This window comes from Falco biarmicus, chromosome 3 (assembly GCF_023638135.1).
Source record: "Falco biarmicus isolate bFalBia1 chromosome 3, bFalBia1.pri, whole genome shotgun sequence".
In the NCBI taxonomy this organism is placed as follows: Eukaryota; Metazoa; Chordata; class Aves; order Falconiformes; family Falconidae; genus Falco; species Falco biarmicus.
Window position 1 is genome coordinate 86513407 of NC_079290.1, and position 27130 is coordinate 86540536.

The 27130-nt window shown below is 40.5% G+C and overlaps 1 protein-coding gene across 7 annotated transcripts in view; it reads left to right on the forward strand.

Moving 5' to 3' along the window:
* Positions 1-27130, forward strand: part of TSNARE1 (t-SNARE domain containing 1) — a 507873-nt gene that overhangs the window by 334471 nt on the left and 146272 nt on the right. The window lies entirely within an intron of this gene.

Genomic DNA, 27130 nt, shown 5'->3' on the forward strand with positions numbered 1-27130 from the left:
TTAGAGCTTTGGAAGTCATGAAGGTAGGTGCTCTTGCATGTGAAGGTAAAATCTTTCAGGTTATTTGTGATCACAGCTGAACAGCTCTGCATTTGTACCATCAAAAAGAGAAAGTCGACTCCGCCAGGTGGTAGCTTAATCGTTCTTTTGTTATAAACCGTGCCCAGTAGGATTTTAGGAAGGGAAAAAAAACCCTAACTTTTTTCTATAGTGAGCTCACTTTTTATTTAAGCACAAATCACTCAAGGAGGAAATGGAAAAGGCAAGAGTGGAGGAGAAGGGAAGGATATGACAGAAGGGTTAGGAGCAAATTTAGTGCTGAGGCATTCCTAATGAAGCTGCTTTGGCTGGTGAGATAAGCGGGTAACCTGTAGCCTTTACCAGTTGTTCACCTTGTCATGCAGCACTGGGACTGTATTAAGGCAAGTTGTGGGAATATTGGTTAAATTATTCATGATGGTTTGGATCCAGTGTTTCACAGGCAAGGATTTTGTGTGTGAAAGCCGAACAAGTCTGATCTGTGACAATTCAGAGATGCCAGAAGGAAATCACATACTCTCTTCTGTTTTTCTATTTCATTTGTTTAATAAAATCTCTTTCCAGGGTACAATTTCATTTTGAGGGTCAGAGATTAAAAAGCAATTTTCCCTTGCTGACAGCAGCATAAACTAGTGAGATACATTTCTCTTAATGGCCTCATTTAACAGAGAAGTGAATAGAAATCCTTGGTTACCGAGTGGAAAACCACACTTAGAGTTATCCTTGTGCCCAGTGGCGGCATATGTAATCAATTGCATTGCCCAAAGGTCAAAACTTGGAGAAATGGTATTAAACTTGCCTCTTAATGGGCTAGGAATACCAGGAAGTTAGGAATATTAGCACTGGAAACGTATAGCTAACCTGGATCCATGAAAACCAGGAGCAGAAACTAAGTATCCCAGTTTGAGTCACAGCTGTATAGCCTGAAGAGGTATTATGCTGGGCTGTGAGCTTGTCAGATTTCATCAAGTAGCAAAATGGTCAAGCTTGGTCAGTGTTCATTCTGGAAACCTCTGCTGGAAATCTGCACATGCAGGTAGCAGTGTTTTGTGGTTCGCTTTCTGAGTGACTCCTTTCTGGCATGGGGGCACCATCCAAACAGTGCCACCATTCGTGAGGTATTTCACTGAGTTTTGACAATAAATTTCAGTAAAGATGCCACCTTGGTTTGCAAAGACACAGTGAAACTAATAGTTGAATTCTAGTATGGGGAGTTATATTCTGATTTCTGTGCCTTGATCTTTTATTTGATTGTCGTAAGCATCAGTTTATCAGCTCATCTTTATCATAGGGACAGTGCAGGGACCCATAGTCAGTGTAGTGTTATCTCATCTGACTTGGTACTTAAAATTTAGGCAGCTAGTACCACAAGCTCAGCTTCCTTTGCACATACCTCTGGAAGACGGTTCATCCTGCTTCTCTTAGATATAGTGCCTTAGTCTGTGATGAGGAGTGCCCTGTAGGTGAACGTCTTGCCTTCATGCTGATAGACAAGTACCTTCAAAAAAGCGCTTAACTACTAGGCAGCTAGGGTTTGATTTCTTTGCCTAAAAATAAATATTTAGTATCCCTTTGTGCTGAGTGAAGAATCCTGCTGTGTTTCTGGCTTCCCCTGCGGAAGTCTGTTGTGCCTCCCAAAATCACAAGTCACCTCTGCCAGCTCTGTTTAAATGTTACAGGGAACCTGGGGCATCTCGAACAGTCTGAAGTAGCTGAGAAAGTAAATTCTTATGCCTTTATTGTGTTTTAATAACTATATTGATCATGAAGGGAAAATTACATGTAGGGAGAAAGAAGTTACAGAAGATTAAATTGCTTTTCTTTCCATTTTGACAGAACCTGAAGCACTTTAATCAAAGGTCTTTTCCATATTCCTGAAAGAAATCACAGGCCTGGTAGGACACATTTGTTGTACAGCTATCAGGTCATGGCCTGGCACTATCAGAAGTGGAGAACAGGAATTGTTAAGTACAACTTATGTTCGAGAGGATAAAAGAGAGTGAATTATACTCTCACTAAATCTGACTTCAGCAACACCCAAAGCTCTTGAAGACATTTTGGAATGAAGAATTAAAAGCATGGAGATCAGTGGGACAAAATGGGTTTTCTCTTTACTTCGAAAAAGTAATTGCATACCTTTCATTCTGAGGATAAAGGATTTCTTTAGACAAAAGTGATAAGAAAGGCTTGACTTCCTGGTCTTCAGAGAAACATTTTCTACAATTATATCACAGAAGGATTGTCCTTATTTGGAAGATTATAGGAAAAGAGTTGCCGCTGCTAGGCCATAGCTTGTTTTTGCGTGGTCAGCTCTGCTGTCTCTTCAGTTTGTTCTACATCACTGTTATGAGTTCAGGCTGGGCAGCTCAGCCCAGTCCTTGGCAGTATTCAGCCATTCCTGTATTCCTGACTGAGTTGATGTGTATGTGCATTTCTGTGAGTGATAGGCTTCCTCATCATGTTCTCACACGCAGTATGGTGACCAAGCATAGCTCTCACTGGCTTTTTAAATCAGATGGCACAGTGAGTGGATGTAGGCCTCAGAAAATCTGTTTTTAATGTCTAGACCTGTTCCACAATAATATGACATGTATCAGTGCTTCCCTTAACAGCTAAAGGAGTAAGCTTGGCTGGGTTTAGTTTGAAGTAAAGACACCTGTCTGCTCTGCAGGGACCTACATCTGATTTGAGTGTCTAAATTCCCATTTGTGTCTGGTGGATACAGATGGTACAATTCAGTTGCACTAAACAAGCATCTAGGGCCATTTGAGATGCACTTGGGAATCCTAAATAGACATGTAAGGCTGACAGATATGAGTAGTCCCTGCTACAGGAAACCTGTGGGCTCCTGGGCTTGCAGCTGGAGGTCATCTCAAATGGCACTGGATACTTGTGTGTGGCCAACTCAATGCAGTCAATAGAGACTGGAAGAAGATTCAGCTGGCCTCCCAGTGAATGTGTACTTTGGAGCTATGTGATACACTCCCATGTCTTTATGGGGGGAGTTGAGTAGTTCTACCATGACTAAAATAAAAGCTTAGACATTAAAGTGTATGCTAAGGGCTCTTTCTGAAATCTCTGCAGGCTTTTCCTGCTTGCTTCCAAGCCCTGGGTGTGAAAATAATGAAAAGGTTTTGTTCACTGTCTGGGTGCCAGGTTGCAGAGTGATGATGCCTTCAAATGTAGTGAGGAAGCAATTAGCACTCAGTCTGGCTCTCTGAGCTCACCTGCAAACCAGTTCTGTGCACACCTGTCTGCAATGAGTGGCTGCCCAAAGCCTCTCAATGACGGGCTGCCCAAAGCCCCCCACAGCTTAAATCCTGATCTGGGAAGAAGAGAGCTCCTCAGGTGAGCGTGGAGGGGGTAAACAGCTCAGTGGAGTGTGAGCCGGCTGCAAAGGGGCTTTGCTGCGTGTAGGCATGTTCCAGGGTGGAACTTGGGTGGGTAAAGGATTATGTATCACCAGCACTTGTATATACAGTAAAAGATCTCACATGAGATCTGTGCCTTCATATGCCACAGTATATGTGTGGATGTGTAGTGTGTCCGGTAAGGATACATGCAGCTGAAGTGGTTTAGATACAGACTTGGTGGTAAGTGGGGAAAAAGCTTGGGTGGAAAGTTGGCTGAACTGTCAGGTTTAAAGGAATGGAACTGGCTGTGTCAAGCACAGGGCAGCCCATGGCCTCTTCCCACAGAAGATTCGTGTCAATTCCTGGACAGAGACACCCAGTACATAGTTATATGCTAATAGTTGTACAGAAGTTTGAGGGGAAAAAATAATGCTAAATATTATTCATCATATTTTTATTGGACTCTAACATCAAGCGTGCCAGTTCTTTTAATTATGCTTGATAGTTAGAAAGCATCAGGAGAACTAATTTTACCTCTTGGCTGTTGATCATAATATAGTAAACATTAGTTACTAATTAGAGAAACTTACAGTGAAAATCCTACAATTGACTTTTTTTTTAAAAAAAAAAAAACCAAAAAAAACCCTGGGACATAACAAGCTAAAAATCAGTGACTTAGACATATTTGTAAATCTTGTCTAACATAAAGCAGATATTTTGGACACAGATTGTCTGACACAGAGACAGCTTGCTGTAGATTTCTGTTATCTAACAGAAGAGCAAAGTTGGAGCTGTAGACTCCCTGTGGACCCTCTGGTCAACAAAAGACTGGCAGCTACTTTGTAGACTGTTAAAACAGAGGAAGCTTGAAAACATTCAGATGGGCCTTGCGCTTGTTTTGTAGGAAGTTAATATTTAATTGGGTTTGGTGCAGTTGCTTCCTTTTTTGCAATTCATTCAGGCAAAGAGAGGGATATATGTAGAGCCTATTGAATTAGGCTATGAAACCTATGAAGAACCGGAAACATACGTGGCCAAAAGAGACATAGGTCATACATATTCATTAAGGCCCTAGTGCTTTTGTGACAGTTAAGCTTTTTCGCTACAGGATAAAATAATTTCATGGACCTCTTATAATTTTTTCCCTAGAAACGGTACTGTCCAATGTGTCCCACAAATACTCCTAGGTAGTCATAAATGCAGGCAGTCCTGCCAAGTAAACCAGTTATTAATTCTCTCTTAGTAGGCTCTACAATAGTGTCTTTATCATTACTGTTGTTTGTATTTCTTGATAGACAAATCATTAGCTAACACATTCTGTAGGCTTACTTCCTATATTACAATTAACACTGATGTAATGAAAACTTACATCAGTGATCTCCGTGCAATTCAAATAATTTAAAAATGTAGGAGATTGAGGTTGCACTTGATAAGTCTTATTATCGTTCTTGGTAAATGGGGAGAAGCTTGTTTCAGACATTTGTCCAAATGAAAATCTTCTCCTGAATATGGAAGGTACCATTTGCCTGGTTCTGCTCAGACTTCTAGCAGCATGAGTCTTCTGATGTCTATAAAGATTGTTTTGGTGTATGTAGAAAATCTAACCCTGGGCTAGTTTTAGCCTCTAAAGTTGATGCTCAGGTAGTGTAAATGTGTGCGGTTTTCTGGAATTAAGATTTTAACACCTTTTTTGCTAAAATTACAACCTAGTACAACCAGTTGTCATGGCTTGTCTTCTTATTGATGGTCCTACAGAGGCCATCAGTAATTAACATCGGCACCAGCATATCTTTTTCTGTGTTCCTGTGTACTGTATCTAACTAATCTTTGGTCAACATCAGGAAACCACATGCATTTCATTAAATTATTTCTAGGTTCTGGTGAAAGTCCATCATCAAACTCTCTCCAAGTATGTGCTCCAAAGACAAAGCAATCCCTTTAGTGCACAGTGTGCAACATGTAAAGACATTTTTATCCAGAAAAAGTGCAAGGAGAAACAAAGCTCCTGAATGCTTGTCCAGAGTTCACAAGTATGATGACAAGGAAAGCACTTCTCCTTCAGTGCGCTGCTGCCGGGGGCTTCTTGTTGTGTTGCTAAAACATAGAGAATTCATGTTCTGATACTGTGACCCCACACACGCAGGCAAGGAAAGTGCTTTGTTACACATGAGTGCCTCTGAAGACAACTGTGATGTCTCTGCCAGCTGGGATGGAAGCGTTAAGAGCTAGGAGTACCACAGATTGGTTTTGTCTTCCTCCTCCCTTCCTCAGTCTTTGAAAGGTGTTCGTGCCAAAGTACTCAGCACCACAAACACGAGGTCTCCAAGTTTAAGAAGCAAACGCTAGATGCCCACCACCAGGTGAACATTCTCATATTCTACTGGTACAAACATCAAAGTTCTCTTTGGTCCAATAGAAGCTCATCCTGGAGGGCCCAGTGGAACAGAAAAGGCCAACAAAAAATGCAGAGTGCCTTGAGTAGACTTTGGGGAGGCTGATGGGTTACTGGTGCTCGTGCAGGGAGACAGTTTTAATGCCAGGCTGTACTACTGCTGTCCAGATACCTTCCTGGACTGGTACTGGGTTGACTTGTGGAGCAGATTGTGATTAAGATCTTCTGTGAAATGATTTTAGAAGACCAGGAAACATCTAAAGGAACCAGGTCCTCTTCATAAACCACAACTTGATTATTACATTTTTTAAGGTGACTGTTTAGAAGAAACAATTTATACAGTGGGTCAAAGATTAATAGCAGTTTTTTTGTCACAATCAATACTGCAGTAGCTCCTTTTTTAGTGGGTCCATCTTGTGTATATTCTCCATAGCTTGCTTTTTCTCCCTAGTGAGTGACGATGTATCATTCTTTTTTTTATTTTTATAGGAACAGTGCTGTCCGTTTATGAGAAACAATTCTTGCATTGGTTCTTTTTACTGTAAAGACTTTTTTCTTACACAGATCTGAAACATATAAAAAAAAAAAATAAACTCTGTTTGTATTTCTTTACTCTTTAGAGTCTGTCCCAGAGGGCATTACTCTGCTCCTGAAACATTTTTTTTAAGTAGTTTAAAGAAGAGGAAATAATCTGTAACTTCAGGCTTTCACTGATATCAAAGGCACACTTATTGTCATTAATGGAAGTAGAATAGAGCTCGATTCACTATGCAGGTCATATTTGCTGATTTAATACAGGTGAGTTTATTTTCGTCTAAGCAAAGTAATCTTAAATTCTACTCATAATCTCCCTTTCCCTGACTGTCTTCCCAGTTGTCTCTTTAAAAGAGAAAGGGTATATTATTGAATGTTTAGCAGTATAAGGATGTAATAACAACTGATCTCAGCTATCACACTTATATAAAAAAATATGCCATGATCATATTTTTCTTCAAGTTCCTCTTTCTTTGACCTAAAAGGAATATAAATGCCATATATTCATATAACTGAATATACCTTGCTTAATTCTTTATTATTACTGGGAAAGCACGCAATGCATACATCCCCAAGACTCTGAAACGAAAAACGAAATGAGACCCTCCTGCCTTTATTTATAAATCCCATCTTTCCAAGGCATTCTGTGATCTTGATGTTATGTGGGCTGAACCATTGTCTGAAGGTGCCTGCTTCACTCTGTTGCTTTTAGAGGGAGTGTGGAACAGCTGGCTTCCTATTCTGAGCTCCTGAATTAGACATCTGAAGTTCAATAGCATAGGTCTGAACACAAATGTTTCAGAGAAATATGTAAGAAACCGTCAAGTAGACAGAAGTGTAGTACCATGAAGTTCCTTCTAGTTACTTTCATTTCAGGTTCAAAGACTCAAGTTTCTTTTTTTTTTTTTTTTTTTTTTCCCAGTTCTTCTTCAGTAATATTGTTGGACGTGCAACCATGCAGCTATGGACATGAAACAAAATCTCTGCTTGCTTCTTGTTCTAAATCAACTCAACACTATCCTGTCCAATAATACAGTCCATAATAAGTATTTTTTGTTATTTTGAATGAACTTTCTGCTTCAGAATACCCTTTTCTTTTGTGTTAAAACTTTTTTTTCTATTTTATTTTATACTGTTATCTGTGTAATCTAACCTCAGGGATTGAGATCCTGCTGATGTTGAGCAATGTTTCTCCGTGTCTGTGCAAGATTTAAATATATCTGAAACTAGTGAAGAAACAATTAAGGTTAGTTTTTGCTCACTATTTGCGTGGCTTAGTTACCCATGTTATAGTTGTGTAAAACACAAACCTGAACATTGTAACTGGTCTCTTGCTGCTTGGCAAATAGCTGCATGTCAGCTCTGAGTAGAATCACCGACGTCCGCTGAGCTTTCAGCGATGCAGGATGACACATCTTAGCCATGTTTCCTTACATCTTAACCAAAAGAAAATCCAAGTACTCTGTATCTTTGGCACAAGCGAAGAACATGAAGATAGAATTCACTATAGCTCAGTTGATGCATGGAATAGGAGTCATCTCAACTAACTTTGGGTGTATCCAATTTAGGAATGCATCACTGGATGTGTTGTCTAGGTACCCTGCATATTCACTACCAGTCTAGGAAGCATTATGATTCATGTATAAGTCTATTCGAGAATGGGATCAATGATGTGATCAACTCCCACTGACTTTGAGGTCTGTTACAGTCTCAAACCTGGCCTGTGCCACATTACTCAACTCTATGTGGATGTGTCATATACCACAGGGCATCCCATAGCCACGTGCTTGTGTTTATGTAGCTGGATTATGATCCACCCTTGGTTGGACAGATCCCATTGCAGGGCAGTTTATTGTGCCACGTTATTGTTTGAGTCTGAGTTCTTACTTCAGTGATGGGTGGTGTCTGGGTTGAGACCATGTGCTTTAGGTTCCTTAAAAATATTTTTTAATGTGACTTTGGTGTGAGTCTTTATTACATTAGACTAGGAAAATTTAATGTGCTGTCTGGTGTTGGGCACTCACTGTGAGGCACGGGTCAGTTACTGAGAGTTTACAGGAAAGCAGTAGGAGTGATCTGAAAGCTTGCCAGCCTGACTGTAGAGGAGAGATTACAAAAAGAGTTGGTTAAGCTAAAAAAGGAAAAGATGGAGGTGAAGATAACAGTCTCTTGGTACATAAGTTGGCTGCAAAGAAGAAAACAGTAATAATTGCTTTTTTGTTTATTACAGATGGGAAGAACAAGAAGTAATAGTCTTAAACTGCAGTAAGAAAGAATCAGGGTAGATATTAAGAAAAGCTGTCTAATGATAAGGAGACTGAAACACTTTCTGGGGAGATTTTGAGAGTCTCCAGCACTGGATATCTGTTACAGTATCTCGTGAAACATATTTCAGGAATGGTGTTTCTATAATTGCTTTTACTGTTGCCTGTCAGATCATGCTGCAAGGTGCAATGTAAACAGGACATGTTCATATTGTATCACAAGCCATCATTATCTAATCAGAAAATGTTGCAGCTATGAATCATTCGTTGATTTTCATTCTCATCCTCTCGTCCTCCCTTGCCTCCTCCCCTCAAAAAAGTTGTGTTCCTGTTAGGCACTTGCTTTAGGGACCAAAATCACTGATTTAATTTGACAGAGGTGATGAGACTCAGCATTTTCTGTCAACTTTAGTTAGAGCAGCTGTTGGGTACAAAACCTGTAAATCATTTTATTTTATCCAAATATTTTCTACCTGGCTTCCAGGTCTCCTGGACCTGGTTTGCAAGCACTGCTTATTCTCCAAATTATTTCCACAGGAGAGGAGTCAATAAAATTATAACGTTTGTCCTCGGTAGTCCTTTGGATAAGGTAGTTAAGCCACACAGACATGAAAGGTGAGGTGTGTGGGAGCTGGGTTGGCATTGCACTTGCCTTCAAGAGTAACAGATAATCATCACATTTCACTTTAACAGACTGTTGGGTTTCTGAGTCCTGGTTATGTTTGATTAGCATCAGGCTGGAAATAAGGAGGATTTATTGGAAGAGGGGAAAATTAATGTTCTGGTAGAATTCAGCAGGGAATGCGTCTACCCTGCTGAGTAAAATAAGGCCAGAGGCTGTCCTGTGGATCCAAGGCCTGGTCATGTCCCCAGGGTTAAATTATGGAATCATAGAATTGTAGAATAGTTTGGGTTGGAGGAGACCTTTAAAGGTCATCTCATCCACCCCCTCTGCAAAGAGCAGAGACATCTCCCATGCAGGAAGGAGGTGACAGCATCCAAACTGTCTGTTAGGCATGATCACTGGGATGTGCTGTGCTGAACCTGGGTCATTCTTTGGGATAATAGGACAAAGCTGCATCAAAAAGCATGTATGGGTGATGGAAAGCCAGCATTTGTCATGCTGGCCATGCCTCATTCCTTTTTGAGTTATGAGTATAGAGGTAGCTGCTTTGTGCCAAAGTTTCTGCAGGAACCTGAGTGCACTGACACTATCTGCCTATCTTCCCCTTGCTCCAGGGGTCTGGGTGACCCATGATGCACACTGCTCTGTATCCTTCTATTACGCTGCTGTGAGAAAGAGCTGTGGGATGGCTCCGTGGGAGCAGCGCTCCTTTGCTTGGGAGATAAAATGAAGCTCAGTCTCTTGCTCTTGGTCTTTCCCTGAGCCATGTCATAGGTCTGCTCTGCCTGGCCATATACCATGCTGAACCTGACCCAACTCACCGGTTTGACTTTCTGGCTTGGCTTTGGATCTGCCTTATTTCTACAGATGAGATTAAAGGTCACTGAACCTTTAGCTGACCCTGATTACTGTCACTAGACCTGCCCTACTCTTGCTTGAGTGCTGTGGGACTGAGCCCTCGCCAGTGAGGGTGTTGCCCCAGCTCACCTTGATGGCACCCTCTCTTCTGGCTTGCCCAGAAGAGTATCTTGCAGGTCTCTATTAAAATAAAAATTCTCCTAGGGAAGCATAAACTTCATTAGCCTTGGAATGATTTTTATGGAAGTTGAGTCCAGCGTTCATAGGGATGCAGATATATCAGTGCAGTTCACCAGCTCTGGCAGCTGTGCTGGGAGTCACAAGATACCTAAATTTTATTCTTGATGGTCCAGTCAGAGATTAACTTTGTGTGCTCCTTGGGGTCTTGTTTGATTCAGTGCATATTTTTTTTTTCCTGGTTTACTTTTTGAGATGTATTTATAAACAGAATAAACAAGTTTTGTACCCATAGGTTTTGAAATAGTTGCAGTGTGGTCAGTAAGGATATTGCAAAGTTGTTTTACTACTAGCGTTACTTTTTCATGGCCTTAAAGGAATTCTTGATTTAATAAGACAGGGGTTTTTTTCAGTGCTAGAAGAGATAACAGAGACAGCATGAAGAGGTGACTGAGATGCTAGTTGGACCCTTAAGCTGTGATAGAAACTAATCCCGAATAATGCATTGGGAACGAATCTTTTCCACTGTGATCATAAAGTTGATAGTCATTAATTGATTAGTTGCCATTTATAGGGGCTCATAGAGTTCATTTTTTAGGAATAGGTAGGCTGGAGGACTGAGGAGGCGAGGGATAACATTTTTATACCTACCTGGAAGCTCATTTTAGAGAGACAAAGAATGCTGAATATAGGTACTGCTTGCATAAAACCAAATTGTGTTGGCAGGGAGGACATTAATTTCTGGGTATTGCACTTAGAGAAGGTTTAAACATAGCAGAGGATCAGCAGCATGAAATAAAGACCTGAAAGTCCAAGGATTTGGAAATGAGAGCAGCATCCCCAAGACCAGGCAGCAGATGATCTGACCACAGAGCAATATAAAGCAGCAGAAGGAGGTGAGAGGCGAATTCTAGCAGATCAGGGCCTACTTCTTTTTAATTTACATTTCTCTTTAATTACTTGGAGTATTTTCCACCATGTGGCAAAAGAGCCACAAAGTCAGATTCTGCTCTTGGTGTCATTGTCATGAATCCAGAGAATCGTCACAGAATTAGGCCAGAAATAATCTGGTATAAAGAGAGCAGTATGTCCCGCACTCTGACAATGCTGTTCTGGACCAGGTGAAGGATGCTTTCTGCTTTCTCACCCCCAAAACTGTTTGCCTTGCTGAACCGAACTGTAGTGAAATGCCTGCAGTGTCTGCTGGCTATGGCACGCTGTGTTGCACAGCAGCCTGCTGCATCAATAACCATTACCATATACACCCAGTGGCTACCAGGAATTAGATCACTTCTGCAACATGTATTCCCAGTCTTCTTCAGCAGCATTGCTTTCAGTGACAGGCAGTGTGGGTATTGTTTTATTGCTTTTCTCTGGCCTCCCTTGCATTTTAGCATCCAAAGCTTATTAGGATTGAACAATAGAAAGAGGTTATTGAATGACTCTTCGCAAGCAGATTATAAAATTCTGGTGTACATGTTTTGTTTGTAGAAATGGATAAAATATTGGCCACCATGTAACCATCCACAGATGGCTCTTGAGTGAGAAACCAGCATAAACTGGTATGGCAAAGCTTTGCCTCATGACTGGGGTTTTTCTGGTTCGTCTTCTAAATACAGTTCCAATGCCAAAGGAACAGGTAAGGAGTCAGCAGCCTTTCCTCATAATAACTCCAGAAGGCAAAAAAAAAAAAAAAAAAAAATTACTTCAGATGTACTGCTGGAGAGCAGTGAAAGAAGGACTCATCTCCAGAAGGTGGAAGATGTATTTTTGACTTTATGATCTGTGAACCTTTGTCTTCCCACCTACTGTTTTAATAATGTAGCCAATCTTCTTTCCCTTTGCATTGGTCACTTTCACCTTAATGGACTATAGGTCCATTTCCCCTTAACGGACCTACAATTGGACATTGTAGGTAGGGATTGTCAAAGACATGCTGCGGTCATGTCACTTCCTCTCTTACTTGTTACTAGAAGGAGAGGAGGACCAACGAACAAAACCCTTGAAGCATCAATTCTTACTGAGCCTAGATTCATCCAACTGAGAGCCAAGATTCCCACAGATTCCTTGGCATCACCAACTTCTTACATGGCTGAACCTACCAGTAGCAGGGTTAAAGATGGGGAGGGATATGTCAGGGGTAGAGCAGCATCAGGAAACAACCAAAGTAGCTGTACAGCCTGCAAAGTCTGGATGACTTTGATTGTAACTATGCAACAGACAACAACATGATGTAGAAGTGCTTCCACACAAGGGCCCAAAGCACCCTAACCTCTGTGGCACAGTGCTTGCTGCAGGTTCATTAAGTCTGCCAACACAACAGGTAAATTTGCTTGCAGTGAAGTTGTACCCTGCTGCCAGCTGAGCTGGCGCTGGCCTCATGCCTTGCTAACAAAATGTACCAGTACTTGAAAGCACATCAAATGTCAACCTGGTAAAAGCTGCACATCAATTAAGCTCTGCTGAATCGAGCTGTGGTGGCATAATACGTTACCATTCCCAATGTAGATGTCTCCACTGGCAGTGACTGCTAGCAGAGCAGAGTCTACGGGAGGAAATGGATAAATGGATATCTACGGCCGAAAGGCGGCAAGTGGTGGGAAGTTCATACTGCTCCTGTGTTGCTGTGGGTTGTCCACACTGGATGCGACTGGCAGTCAAGATACAGCACTTCTAACCAAAAGCAGTATCTACATTCATTGCATTTTTCTCAGTTTCCTTGCAATCACTGAAAATACTTAATTTCAATCTTCCTGAAAGTTTGTGAAAAGGAAAAAAAAAACCAACAAAAAACCATAAGGCTTAATCAGTTATTATTGGGTTGAATTTGTTGCCTAGATGCATTCAAAAGGCATCCAGACAATATATCGTTTTCTTAACATATCTGTCACTTAGGACTAAGCTTAGAATAAGCACTGGGCCACCTTATACACTTTGGATTTGAGAACGGTAAAGGCATTAGTTACCTCCCATAAATATGCATGTGTATGCTCTGTTTGTCTTCCAGCCAGCTGAGGCAGACTGTGTTGCAAAGCTCATCACCCATTCCACCAACATCTGAGAAACCTCCAGGTCACCTCAAGCTGGGAATGGTTCAGCAGTACCCAAGTATATTAGCTGATATAATTCTCTTTTCATTTTAGCTAGTTGGATTTGATTTTTTTTTCCATGGTTCAGAGAAAAAGATGAGAATTTTATATACTGCCTGTGAAAATTATTCTTCATTCCTCTCTGGCAGCCTGATCAATTGCTTGAATGGCTTTTTGAGAGTATTTTGTAAAGCATTAAATATTCCCTGCCATGATGTTAGTCTAATACTACTTGGTTTGACTTCACTAACTGATAAAACAAATGTCCCTTTTTTTTTTTAAGACTTTTTTATTATTATTTATAGGCAATTAACCTGTCTTCCCCAGGCCATATTTTCTTCCAGTCTTTTCCTAAGACTTCCATCTGTAGTGGAACTTGTTTGCTAAGTGTGGATGGTCCCCTCCAAACTCACTTTCTGGCATACAAAGCAAGTCAGTCTGTGGCCCTTTGATGCTCAAAACTAAAGCAGACGACAGAAGCAAGTCCATCATGCCAGTTTTATATGAAGGCAGCAAATGCAGGAAGAACAGCGTCGTGGCATGGGACACTGTCCTGCCACATACATTGTGTGAAACAGGATTGGTTGTTGATACGCAGACATGGCCAAATTAAGGCAGTGTGGTAGATGATCTTCCCCAAATCCAAAACCACTGATCCACACAACTATTGAATCCTGTTGTATTTCTTGCATTGCCACTATGGTTGTAAGTCAAGATCTGTTTCCTGAAAGGTTTAGCCATCCCTATCATCTCCAGGATAGGGGAGGAGAGCATGGCTAACACTAGTAGCTCTTCATTTCAGCAGATCTTTGCCTCTGCTCAGCTGTCAACACTTTCAGGTTGCCTTAAATTAACAAATATATTCAATTCCTATATGAAATTCTCTTTTCTGGACAAATGCATTATAATCCAGTGAGATTCATGTGTACACAATCCATGATTAGAGTACACCCTGTGGGGAAGATGTCTTCGTGACCTCAGCTGTTGAGTATCCGGTACCCAGAAGCACTGACTATGAGGTAGCCCTTGTAATTCTTGTTCTGTTTGCACAGCAGCAGATGCTGCTCTTGACAACAAGCCAATCTTCTGCTGAAGCTCACTCCTGTTTGTTTGGTTTATTGTTTGGGGTTTTTTTTTCTCCTCCGTAGCATTCTCCATCAGAGCACATCAGTGGTTCATTGAAAATTTTTCATTCCCAGGTCTGTGGGGTCTCTTGGGTTTAACTTATACATAGCTTGCTTTCTCAATTTCTCACTTTACTTCCTTTCGTTTTTTTTCTCTTTCCTTTTCCCCAGCCAAACAGAAAATTGCTTTTCAGGGTGAAAAGCTGCCTTCCTTTTGTGCTTTTACTCTCAAATCTACCTCAAACTGAGGAATGAACATGATGAATCAATTGTAAAATGTGTCTTTTTGAAGCACTTGGGCAGAAAGAAGTTCCTTGATATAATTTCGTCACCTAAGCTTTTTTTCTCACATTCACAATCAACATTTCACATTCTTTCTTTTGTGAAGTTCTACAGATGTTTACCCCATATCCAGGGAGAGTTGAGAGGTGGTAATACAAAATTCAGTATGTTTCACCTTTGAAATCCCAGTTTTACTTTTACAGGAAAGGACAATTTGGGAGCTTCCAGTCCTCCATACAGCCATGAAGAATTAAGGATGTCCTTTACGAAACAACGTCCAGAGTGCCAAACTGAATTAGAAATGGGGGAAGTGCTTTTTATATATGTTGGGTGTTTTCTTGGTCTTGGTGAACAAAGGATTCATCAAGGCTGAATTATTCCCTCTGCTTGCACAGTTGCTTTATTTTTTCATAGTCCAAAATTCAGCAATGGGCTTTGCAAATCATGGAACACAATAATCTACATTTCCCCTTGACACTTTTCTGAGTGTTTCACTGAGCAAAACAGGCAGCTGCCTCCTCTTCCTCAGGCCAGGTGTCCGCTGCCCCTTCAGCCCACCAACACTAATCCTTATCATGGCCATGATTCACTGGCAAGAGTTTGGCTTTTTGAGGCTTGTTTTTAAGCCTCAGCAAATATTCCTTCCTCTTCCTGGCGAGAGGGACATACCTCCTTTTCTTCAAAAACAGGAAAACATAAAAATTTCAGGGTTTTCTGGCAGACCAAACACAAGCCTGTTTTGGCACTCTCTAAAATTTATTCTTCTGCTTGCTTTGCAGCCTCCAAACAGAAGAACACTGATGATGTGGGGTATTTCTTTCCCTAAATGAAGAAATCTGGCCTTGTGACATATTCTACCTATACCCATATTCTGCACTTCTAAATCCTTTAGCCCAAATTATGAAAAGCGTAGAAGACCTAATTACTGCTGGATTAAGTGGGACAGAAAGACTGTACTACCAGTGCAAAGCTTGATGTTATATCTAGTATGCTAAAGGATGGTACTTCAGGGGAAAGAGCCTTTAGGTAAAGCAACTTGAAACATAGTTTCTTTAATTGCATTAATCAGGCTCTTAATACAATTGAAACAATTCCTCCTTTCTCTTTTATCCTGCAGCTTCTTTATTTCCTCGCACAAATTCCATATTTGTATCTGCCTGTGCTTATTTGCATTTACAATCATATCTAAAAAACAAAGTCTGACAATTTCCAGCTGAACTCACCTCCCAACAGAGAATGGTCCAGAAATGGCAAGCTTCAAAAAATTTCCTTCTCTTTGTTTGAAGAGGTGTTTGCTCTTGTGTGTCCAGATCTAGTGACCAAGCCAAACTACAGATGGTTTCTATGGTTATATTTAGAGCTGGACAAAGGTAAATTTTGGTCTCTGGTTTCCCAGTTTCAGTCTGGAATACATCCAAATAACAAGGATACTTTGTTCATTTGCTTTGTTTTGCTCCTTTTTTGCCCTGTTGAAAGTGGATTCTTGGAAGAAAGGGTGACTGAAGAAAGAGGAGGAGGAGGTTTAAGTTACTGTTTCACTGTGACAAATTTATTTCCAGCATCTTCCACAGTAAAGATGGACTAAGTGCTGAAATCAGTGCTTACTCCAACAGTATCTTCAGGGCAGTGAGAGCAGAACTTCACCTATTGTGACTATCAACAACCACCTCCCCAAAGTCCTTACACTCTTAATCTGATGCACCCCAAAATTAAATTATAAGGAACTATCTCATTAAAGACTACAATGGGCCTTAACAACTCTAAACTCCCCTGAAGGCAGCATTCTTGCAAATGTCATTCTGTTGATCAGATTTTTATAAATTTGTACAGTCATGGCATTATGTATTTTCCCCGCTGTGTTTCTGAGAACTGTAAATTCAGTCATTGCTTTTTTCCTCTTTAAAAGTAGAGTGCTGGTTTTCTGTCAAGGCTCCTTAAATCTATGTGGCTTTGTCCCCCCAGCCTCACATACAGTAGTTGGATGTTTCTATTATATGCTAACATTAATGCAAAATAGGAAAATAACCTTGACCGAAAATTTAAACCAGTATGCTCTTCCACAATAGTTATAAGGGTAGGGTGGAAAGGGAATGTTTGAGCTATTGCAAAATGTTTAAAGGAGAAAGAGATCGTTCCAAGTAGCATGTAAATGTATCATACATAATTTTTCAACTTTATATCACACCAGCCTGACAATTACATATAAAGGTATAGATATATTTCCTTTAACACTCCTTATAACTGCGTAAGTATGAAATAATCTGAAGGAAGTCACTGTCTTTTGTAAATTTTGTTTCTCAGTCATCCTGTACTGGGGTATCAATAGCTCTTCTTTATCCAGAATGGGTGATGTTTTCTAAGGCCATGAACAGCTGTAAGGAGAGAAGTTTCCTCTTTTATTCCAGCCACTGTGATGGGCCACATAACAAACTACTGGAGCACATCAGCATATTGGTGGCTTTCATTCTGAGAGCAGGACAAAAGAAAATACTGTTTCTCCCACCACAGAGTCAAAAAACTGGCCTACAAAGGTGGGGTTCATGTAAGCTTATTTTTCTGTAGAGGAGGAATGGGATTAACCTGGTCAGAAGCAGACCTACTCAAGTAGGTGTCTCAATCTGAAATAGCTACCTATTCTTGTTTTTTAATTAAGGAACAGAAATAGGTACACTTACAGCACAGTTTGTACGAAATTAGTGAAACAAAACATGTAAGGGATACGTATTTGAAACAAAATTGCTATTAGTGACACATTTTCAGTCGTACTCACTGTCTCATAGATTTTGCTCACACTCATGCATCCGCATATCATAATTTATATAACCATAATACCATAATCACTGAGATATGTGCATCAGGTGGTGTGGCCAGGATGACTTCTGTGGGCCAGGACAAACAGCACTACCTCAAATCCTTGCTATATCTCATATTCCTCTACAAAATAATGTTCAGACTGCCTTTTTTGGTATAAAGACACATCAGCCAGTCTTTATCACTTTAACTATTATCCATTGTGTCCATGATTATCAATGTGTGCCATTTCTGTAATCCTTCCTCTAATGTTTGCTGTGGTACTTCCAATCACAGAAATTTCCAGTTGTTCAAACCACTCAGTATTTCTGTTACAAAGCTCTACAAATTAATTTCATCCTACAGCAGATACCTAAAATTTATCAGGTGAATGGCTGTTTTAAAAAACCTTTTTCCTCTCCCTGGCTCTAAAGAGCTGAGGATGTCTAGGTTGGCTACATCTATCTCGCTTTGAACCTATGCTAAACCACTTGTCAAGCTTTCCTTCTTAACCACTTGAGAAAGATCAGTTCCTTCAGAAGGTTAGTCATCCTCCCCCATTTTAAAGATCTACTTCAGGATTCAATTACTTGCTCTCTTAAGGAAATTAATCAAAGAAATACTTTGGTTAATTACCTGGGTTGTAGACGTCTGAAGTCAAGTGAGTTGAATCTTGCACAGCGAAACTTTTGGCTTTCCGTACCCCAAATTGCACTCTGTAAAACAAATCAATGTGCAGACGCTTACATTCATTGTCATACTGGAGGCAAGGCAGCAAGATCAGTGTAACTAGTTGTGTCCAAGCTACTATGCTTTTCTGAAATGCCAAACAAGATACCTTTTATGCCTCCGACATAGCTGTTCTGCCTCCTGAATCTAACTGATATCTCTGCAGATTGCTGAACTACTGGCATATGCTAGCTCCACGGACTGCTACCTTGGATTTTGCAAGGTGGCTTTCCAAGGATCTAACAGAAGACCTGCAAGCTGGCAGTTGCCTCTTGCTCTTACAAGGAAACATTCTAGTGATGAAATTTGTTCTCTTTTAGTGGCCGAATATCACCTCAATAGACAGTCCATGCTATAACCAAACAAATTAGGTTAATCTTGGAGATTGTTGTCCTGGAGGTCTGAAATAGGAGATGGAAAGAAGTGGAGGAATGTTATAAATATACACCTTTCCTTATAGCCAAATAGGACTAGGTGCAGAGGTTTTTAAAAATGTCTTTCAGAAGAGGATCATAATTATGGTCAAGACTGATAATTACGGGTTTTATTTTCCATGTCTTTAGTGATAAAAATGACTGACAAACTTCAGGAAAATGCAGATTTTAGTAGTGACAGTCAGTGCCTTTTGAGTCCCATTCTTTCATGGGTCTTATATCAGATGAGTAGCCCTGGCTTCTGTCCTAACATTTCCATAGAAATTAATTGGACCTTTAGATTTCAGGAGCCTTGAGATGATGAATATTGTGTTTTGCTGATCACTGCGTTTTTATAATTAGCAGTCTCAGTTACCAGACTCCCACCAAGCAACTAGGACATGCTTATGTCTTCTGACCACTTAAAATTGTAGCCATATGGACCATGGTCTTAAACACTGGCACTACAAAGGTCCATTATTTTACCATGTCCTGAATGAAAAAAAGGATAAATGTTCTTCTGTTCAGAGGTATTTTCACTTGTAACAGTTGCCACTATCCCATTCCCATTATTTGCCTTGCTTTATATCATCTACAGAGGCCAAAGAGGTTTTCTTTGAGAAGGCAGATAAGGGAAAATGGATAAATAATTCCATGGTAAATTCTGGGGATTTAATTTAAATAATTTCTGTGCTACAGACTTTTTGACCTTAGTGACACGAAGCAGATCTTCAGTGGGAAAGACTTGTCAATAAAGTTGCTGCTGTATGTTTATACTTGTTTGAGGATAGGCAAATTAATGTGTGAAGGCATAGGTGGTTATACTTGTGACATTTATTTGATTAAACGTACCTCGTAGCTACAGAACAAATCCTTTCTGTACCTAGTGGTTTTCCAAGTAAAGTAATTAGTGCTGTTTTTTAGTTTGGTTGAATACAGGTGTGTCTTCAGTAAGGCATTCACCACTATCTACATACCCCAAGAACAATGACCATGAGTGGTATTATTTTACTGAAAAACTACTTCAATTCAGATCAGGTCTACCTTCCTAATGATAAATATGCCACCCAGTTCCAAAAAAAGGTTGTGAGGAAAATTACGTTTGAAAGATAATAAACTTGTGAGCAGTTCAGGTGTTATAGGAGCAGGATCCATATAAGTATGTTAGATAGACTGCCATGTTCTCCTCTTGGGATGTGTTTGTGCATCACCTTCAGGAAATAAACAGCATGTTGTATAGATGTGCTTTTGCAAAATCTGTGTCCTTTTGATGTATGTGAAATCATAATACCATAGGGGCCCTTTCTGTCAAGCTGAAACTATACAGCTGCTCCCTGCGATGTTTAGTTCTTTTTATGTAACTGGCTTGCAGAAGGAAATGTATGTATCTATTCCACTACAAATGGACATTTCAGAAGGTGTCAGGTCATAAAATCACTTTATACCACTTCTTCGACGCAGTTTATGATCACTGGATATTGTGCTTTTGGCCCATCATGTGGGGCATTGCCGTATTGATTAAATGCCTTAGGCTGTTACAGGGGGAAAAAAATAAGGATATTTAATCAATAGACCTGCACTTTAGTTACTGTTCCTGTCAGGCTGGAACAGAAATAGCTCAAGAAAGGGGCAGCTTCGCATGCAATTTGAGGGAGCTAAAGTTTGAAAGAAGCTAAATAATGCCTTTCCAGACCTGTAAGGGAAGATAATCAACTTAGCAATTGCAAGTGTGGAGACTGAGTTACCAGATTGGTCTGGCTTAAAGGTTCAGAAGGGTTGAGAAGGGACTTTGAGCCATAGAAGGGAGCCCCAAAGAAACCGTGGCTTAAACATAAGCAGAATAAAGGTTGGTTGCCAGTGATACATCCTGATCCTGAATGTTACATCTATAAGGATTAATTACCTCTCAGCTAAAGCATCTCATTTACTGAGATAGTTCAGCGGACAAGTCTCTCCACATCTGTGCTATAGTAAAAGTGAAGCAGCAGTTTTCCCAAGAGTGCCTAACTTTGTTATTGAATCTCGTGACTGTGGTGTTTTCTTGCCATTATTTGCCTCTTATTACGTTATTGTAACTCAGGACCTGTATCTTTGGATATACTCCCTTGACTACTGTCAAACAGGTGTAATTTATCTCACTGACTTAGATGCCTTCTTTTTAAGTGCCTACATTCACTTCTATAGTCAATGCTTTTGTTATAGAACAGAAACAGGCACTTTGAGGACACAGTTTGTCCCATCTATTTTCAACATTTATCCTTGGCTGAGAGGGGCAGCAACAATCTTATCCTGCTATTGCCTGTCTGCTCCCGCTGACTGAAAAATGAGCCTAGGTTGACTAGTTGTGAAGAAGACTTCCACTCCATAGAAATCTAGGACAGGTGAGTCCTCCTTAAGATGCAGGATGAGGTTTTAATTCTGCATCAGAATGGTCAAGAATAGACATCTCTTCTTGCTACATTTTAAAATGGGCATGAAAAAATTCCAAGTTGGAATCAAAACCATATATGAAAAGAACTAGAAGTGTATATAGATTATTGGAATTAAGACTTAGAGGAAACTTCATTACACCGTACTTGTACTGTCTTCACAGGAAAATACTCAGCATTCAGGGTTCTCAAATGTAGCAGAGAAAAAACATAGCAAGAATCAATGCCTAAAAGCTGGAGCCAGACACTTTCTGGGTGAAGACATTTACTTCATTATTTCTAACAGTAAGGGTAATGAAAAACTGGTGTAAATTACTAAAGGAGCAGTAGGTTTTTCATCTTCTGATGGATTCCAGTCCAGGGTGGTTGCCTTAATGATAGATTTCTCTAAGGAAGTGATTTATACTTGATGCATAAGAAGCATGTGGTGCAAAGGCAGACAGCATAGATTAGTTAAGATGACCTAATTGTTCATTCTCATCCCGAATCTGTGGGAATTCATGGCAAAACAAAAACAAAACAAAAAAAAAAAACCAAAACCAAACCCAAAGCAATGGCTTTTAACATTATTTTTTAGAAAAGTAACACAAACCATGTGCCTAATTCTTTTTGTGCAGACAGATCTTACGTGGTGATTGAAGTGTACTTGGTATTTGCTGCCTGCCTTTTTCTTTTTTACTAGAGCGTAAGAAAGGAGTTGGCTCAAGTAGGGTTCTTGAAGCTTGGTACACTTCAGTCATTGCTACTTGGGGTAGAAAGGACTGATGTATGCGTTGAGGAACAAATACAGCTTGATAGGATACAAGCTGTTAAGCCAACCTGACCTTTGTGTGTCTCCTCTATGAACAGTAAACTCAATTAGCTGTAATGCTATCAGGTCCTGTACCACCATTAGGAAATGCCTTATTCAGCTAAAGTTGTGGAATTTTATTTTATTTTATTTTATTTTTTTCAGCGAAAAAAGCATTACAATATCTATTGTAAACACTGCCAGCAATAAGTGGAAGGTTCTCATATTGAGCAAGGTCTAAAAATTATTTGGCTTTGCTCCTTAAATACAAAATAAATACATTCTACACAGACAAATGTTTCAGAGCTAAGTTTTAGCCAGTTGGGTTCAAGCTAAGTAAGAGCTCTGGCTACTGCTGGAAACGTTTTGTTGTAGAGTTTGGGCTGCTATATGTCAGTTTGGAGGTCAGCTGAAATCACCAACTCTTTTTCTACAAAGACAAGGGGAGCGTTAAAAAAAAAAAAAAGCGCTAATATATAGGACAGTGGACAATGAGTTTAGAGTGTGCATGGTCTTCTGGGTAGCTTACATATCCTCCTATGTCATTTAAGTGCCTCAGTTTACCCCTCTCTGAAGGGATATCGTGATCCCTTGTGACCTCTTGTGTTGTATGTAAGTGATTTAGACTTCATCTAAGTCTCGTAAGTTCGTTCTTGACGTCATCGTAGTATTTCCAGAGGCTTCCAGTATCTGAAGGACAAGAAGAAAAGATAAAGTGTTGATTTTTGTTGGAGCAGAATGGAGGAGCACTACAGGGAAAATGAAATCGTTTTGGATGAGTAGTTTCTCAGATTTTGAGGGATTGCAAGATAAATTTCTTCGATATTGGACCTTTGACTCTTGTTGGGGTGACAATCCATGGAAAGCTTCCTATTATTTTGATGCAGAAGGATGTTTTTGTGATTCATAGGAGCTATATACTGTTGAAGAGCTGGAGAAACAACAGGTTTTGCATGCTGTCCACATCATACAATATACAAGAAATGCTCTTTTTCTCTCAATTTCTTACATAACAGTATATGTTGGCACTTCTGAAACAAAGCTAGACCTCCATCAGGGTAGATATATTACAAAAGAAAATCTCCTAAGGGAACTCACAGTTTAAGTAGACTAGACACTCAAACGAGAAGGAAGGCATATAAACAGCTCTGGTTTACAGACAGCTAATGGGATGACAAAGGTTGTGTAAGGAACCTGTAACACACCAGGAGAGAAACACCAGTCGTCTTGGGCATACCTTTACTGGTAAACAATATAGGGCAGGGACTGTTCTCTAGCCCCAAAGCTATCCTTTGTAGTTGAGCATGTGTCCTTTTAGGGTGCCTGCAAGCAGATGGAGTGGCTGCAACGTGTATGCCCGTTTCGGTGGTCACTGACCTGTATGAACCATTTGGCTTTGCTCAGGAGATGTCTGGGAAGGGGTTATTTTGCCCAGTCCGAAGTTGTGCTGGGACTACTCTAACAATTGATTTCTCTGAACAACTGCAGAGCTGTGTGTTTACTGCTACTGATGTGGCCACTGGATCCTGGTCCTGGGCTTTCAATGGATATTCAGCCTTCAGCTCCTGTACTTCTGTTGGGCTTTGGTTTGGTTTGGTTGTGGGTTTTGTTGGTTTGGTTGTTGTTTTGGTTTTTGTTTTTTGTTTGTTTTTTTTTTTTCTTTTCCTAGTTTATTTGGAAAACTGGACATATCAAGAGAGATAGTGGCATTTAACAGTAATCAGTATGTCTCATCAGTATTAGAGCAGTGCAGGGCAGAGATTGCTGAAGATCAATTCAGTTCCTGAACGCAGATTTCAGTGCTGCTGGAAGCATTTCAGTGGTTTCAAGATACCCAGAATTATATCCATCTGTGTCAGATGGGATACAGGACCTAGGGCAGACTCATGCTCTTCTGGATCAGCAGTTGGAGGCCAGGTGGGATGCCTTGAGGTCTTTCAAATGGCACTAGACTCCTATACATCCAAATTGAGCCCCAAAATTCAAACCCCTGCTCCTTTTCCTCATGGTCCTGCCTCAGGGGCTGACTACCCAGATGCATGCTGTTCCCTACCACTTCTTAACCAATACCTTGATAAGAAAACATTATGGATACCTTGTCTTGATGCTCTGGTGTCACAGTTTTCAATGGCATAGATAGATACTTTTTTGTGTACTACATTCCTGAGGTTTTGGATTGTTTCCTCTACCGATCATACATTTCTCAATGCTTTATTTTCTTCACTTGGCACCTTAATATCTTTCGAATTCCTGGTTTAAATTGGCATTATAGCTTCTCAACAGGAGAGAGAGAAGCAATATTAATCCAGTTTTAAAAGCTGTTCCTCAGTCGCTCTGCATTGATTTGTGTGGAACTGTCCTTTTAACTCTGTTTTCCATCTGACTTCTCATAGCCTTCTGATGAAAGGCAGTCTTCAAGTGCAGGGTTGGATTACATTGATTATTCCCTTGTTGTCTTTCTGTGACCCCTTCTGAACTACAAACTCAGAGTTGTGGCTTGGTTGTGAAGCACTTTTATTCCTATCATGTTGACGATAACTATGGATTAAGCAGTTGAATGTGACAGGCATCTGATCTTGCTTCTGGGCAAACAAAGAAAAAAACGTCCCACCCCATGTTCAACTGCGGTTTGTTTCTAACCAAGAAATATGTTGACAACTGACCTCAAACCGTTTGCATTCAGAGGCTGTGGGATGAGAGAGACAAGCAAATAATATGTGTGCCGCCTTTGACACAGTTCGGGTAATTGTGTAGGTAAAGCCAAAGATCTGCAGATCTCATGCTCTAGATATATTAGCACTACCCTAAAGAAGCATTTGCTGCTGTATGTGTTGTAAAACGGTCATGTTTCATTTCAAAGGGAAAACAGGCAGTAAACACTTTTACATTCCACTTCAGCGATGGATGTTTGCAGGTGATTGGTAACAGTTAGCATGGGTTTATCAAGGGTGAGTCATGCCCCACCAACTTGATTGCCTGCTATGATGAAATCTGGGGTTGAGAGAAGAGCAGTGGATGTTATTTGTCTCAACTCTAGCAAGGCTTTCTTGGATACAATTGCAATTGTATGCAATTTAGGATGTGACAGTCTGGATAGGTAGACAACTTGATAGGTAAAAACTGGCTGGATGATGGGACTCAGAGGATAGTGGGTAGTGGCTAATGGGTCCAAGTACACCTGTAGTTCTGTAAAAAGAGTGCCACAGGTGCTGCAACCTGTCCTGTTGAACATCTTTGCCAATAACTCTGAAGAGGTGATGGAGTGTGTTCCCAATGACTCCAAATCGGGGAAGGACTAGTCGGTACACTGGTCCATCCAGAAGGACCTGGACAGGATGGGGGAATGGGCTGTCCAGAATCTGCCAAAGTTCAGCAAGGAAAAAGGCAAAGTCCTACACATGGGAGGGATTGAGCCTTTGCAGCAGAACACACTGTCACTGGCTGGCTGAGGAGCAGCTCTAGGTAAAAGGCCCTGGAGTACTGGTGGAAAGTGAGCTGAGCGTGAATGAGAGGTATGCCCTGGTAGCAAAGAAGGTATCCTGAGCTGTGTGAGCAGGAGCACAGCCAGGAGGTTGAGGAAAGTGATCATCTTCCTCTACTCAACACTTGCTAGACTATAAATAATCTGTCCAGATCTGAGACCCTCAGTACAAGACATCGATCAATTGGATCAAGTTCTGAAAGGCCATCAAGATAGTCAGGGCTGGAGCACTTGTCTGGTGCCTTGTGTGGGATGGGGATTGTTCAGCGTGGAAAAGGGGTGGCTTTGGAGGGGCCTAATAGCAGCAGCTCCCTATATTTAGGGGGAAGGTCATTAAGAAGACTGAGCCAGGTTCTTCACACTGGTGCCTATGTGGCTATGAGAGACAACAGATCCTAACTGAAACAAGTCATGTTCAGACTGCATCAAAGATAATACTTTTCCCCTAAGTACAGTCAAGCTGCCCAGAGACAGAGGTTGTGCATTCTCAGAGGGTTTTGAGACCCAAATGGAGAAAGCCCTGAGCAACCTCGTATGGCCTTGTAGGTGACCCTACATTCAGCAGGGGGTTGGACTACAAACTAGAAACCTACTGAGGTCTCTTCCAGCCTGAATTATTCTGTGATCCTATGGATGGCTCTTGCATGAGTGAAACTTTGCAGGATGCTCTGCAGTGATACAAATATGAAGCACCATGCAAAAGAAAAATGATAACCATTAGGCTTTGTAGTTAATCTGGAGTACAATTTCAATTAGCTTTGTTGCCTTAGTATGTACCTTGTTCATCTGCTTAATACATTTTTGGAAGATACAAAAAGTGTTAATTTATCTGTTAGTGTTTTCTTTGGAACACAAACAGTAGGCACTAATAATGTGTGCCTAAATGCAGCTAATACATCAAGGACTAGTTTTCCCAGATTTTAGTATACTTGTTATTTTCTCCTGGCTTTTTTACTTTTTCTGTTTCTCTGTCTGTCTCCTCACATATATGTGTTCTCTTTGGCTACCCCAGACATCTTTTGGAAATTTCCACTTTGAATGAAATTACTCTTTCCATATACCAGCAATGAATCCAGATACAGCACGTAATGCCAGTTTTCAGCAGGAGCAAAAGCAAGTTATCAGGTTGTAAAAAAACAATCTTTATCTACTCTTCATAGCAGTAGAATAATTCATATGTGTCATTTACTGAATCTTTGGAAGACCAGCAGAATGCAGTCAGGACTGCATTATATGACCTTCATCAGTAAAGAATAAAAAAAATAAATGTATCTGTTTGGTATTAACTGTTTCTGAACCCAGACTGTCAGTACCTTTGAACTTGAACAGGTGGCTTCTAAACGGTGAATGTGGTAGACATTCGTAGCAATCTAATGTTTATGTTATTTTAGGGGGGAAAAGGAAAATGGAGATAAATATTCTCTTGTGTCCTAATTGAGCACCCTATCCAACCCTGAGCATCTTTGAGCTTCAGGAGTGATACGTTATCACACAAGGGTCTGAGCCAAGGTCTTGGATCCATGAGACCGTAACGCTTTGGGGAGCTTTGGATCTGAAAGTGTTCCCTCTTTTGTAATATACCAGAGTCATATTCTTGATTCTAACACAGTCAGGCCCCAGGAAAATGACAAATAAATGCAGGTATAAACATAGTGGATTGAACACATCTCTACTGTATATCATTATCGTCTTCTACATCATATGAAATGCATGACCTGATCAGTTGGCCCATCTGCACATAACCACAGGCTGTTTGGAAAC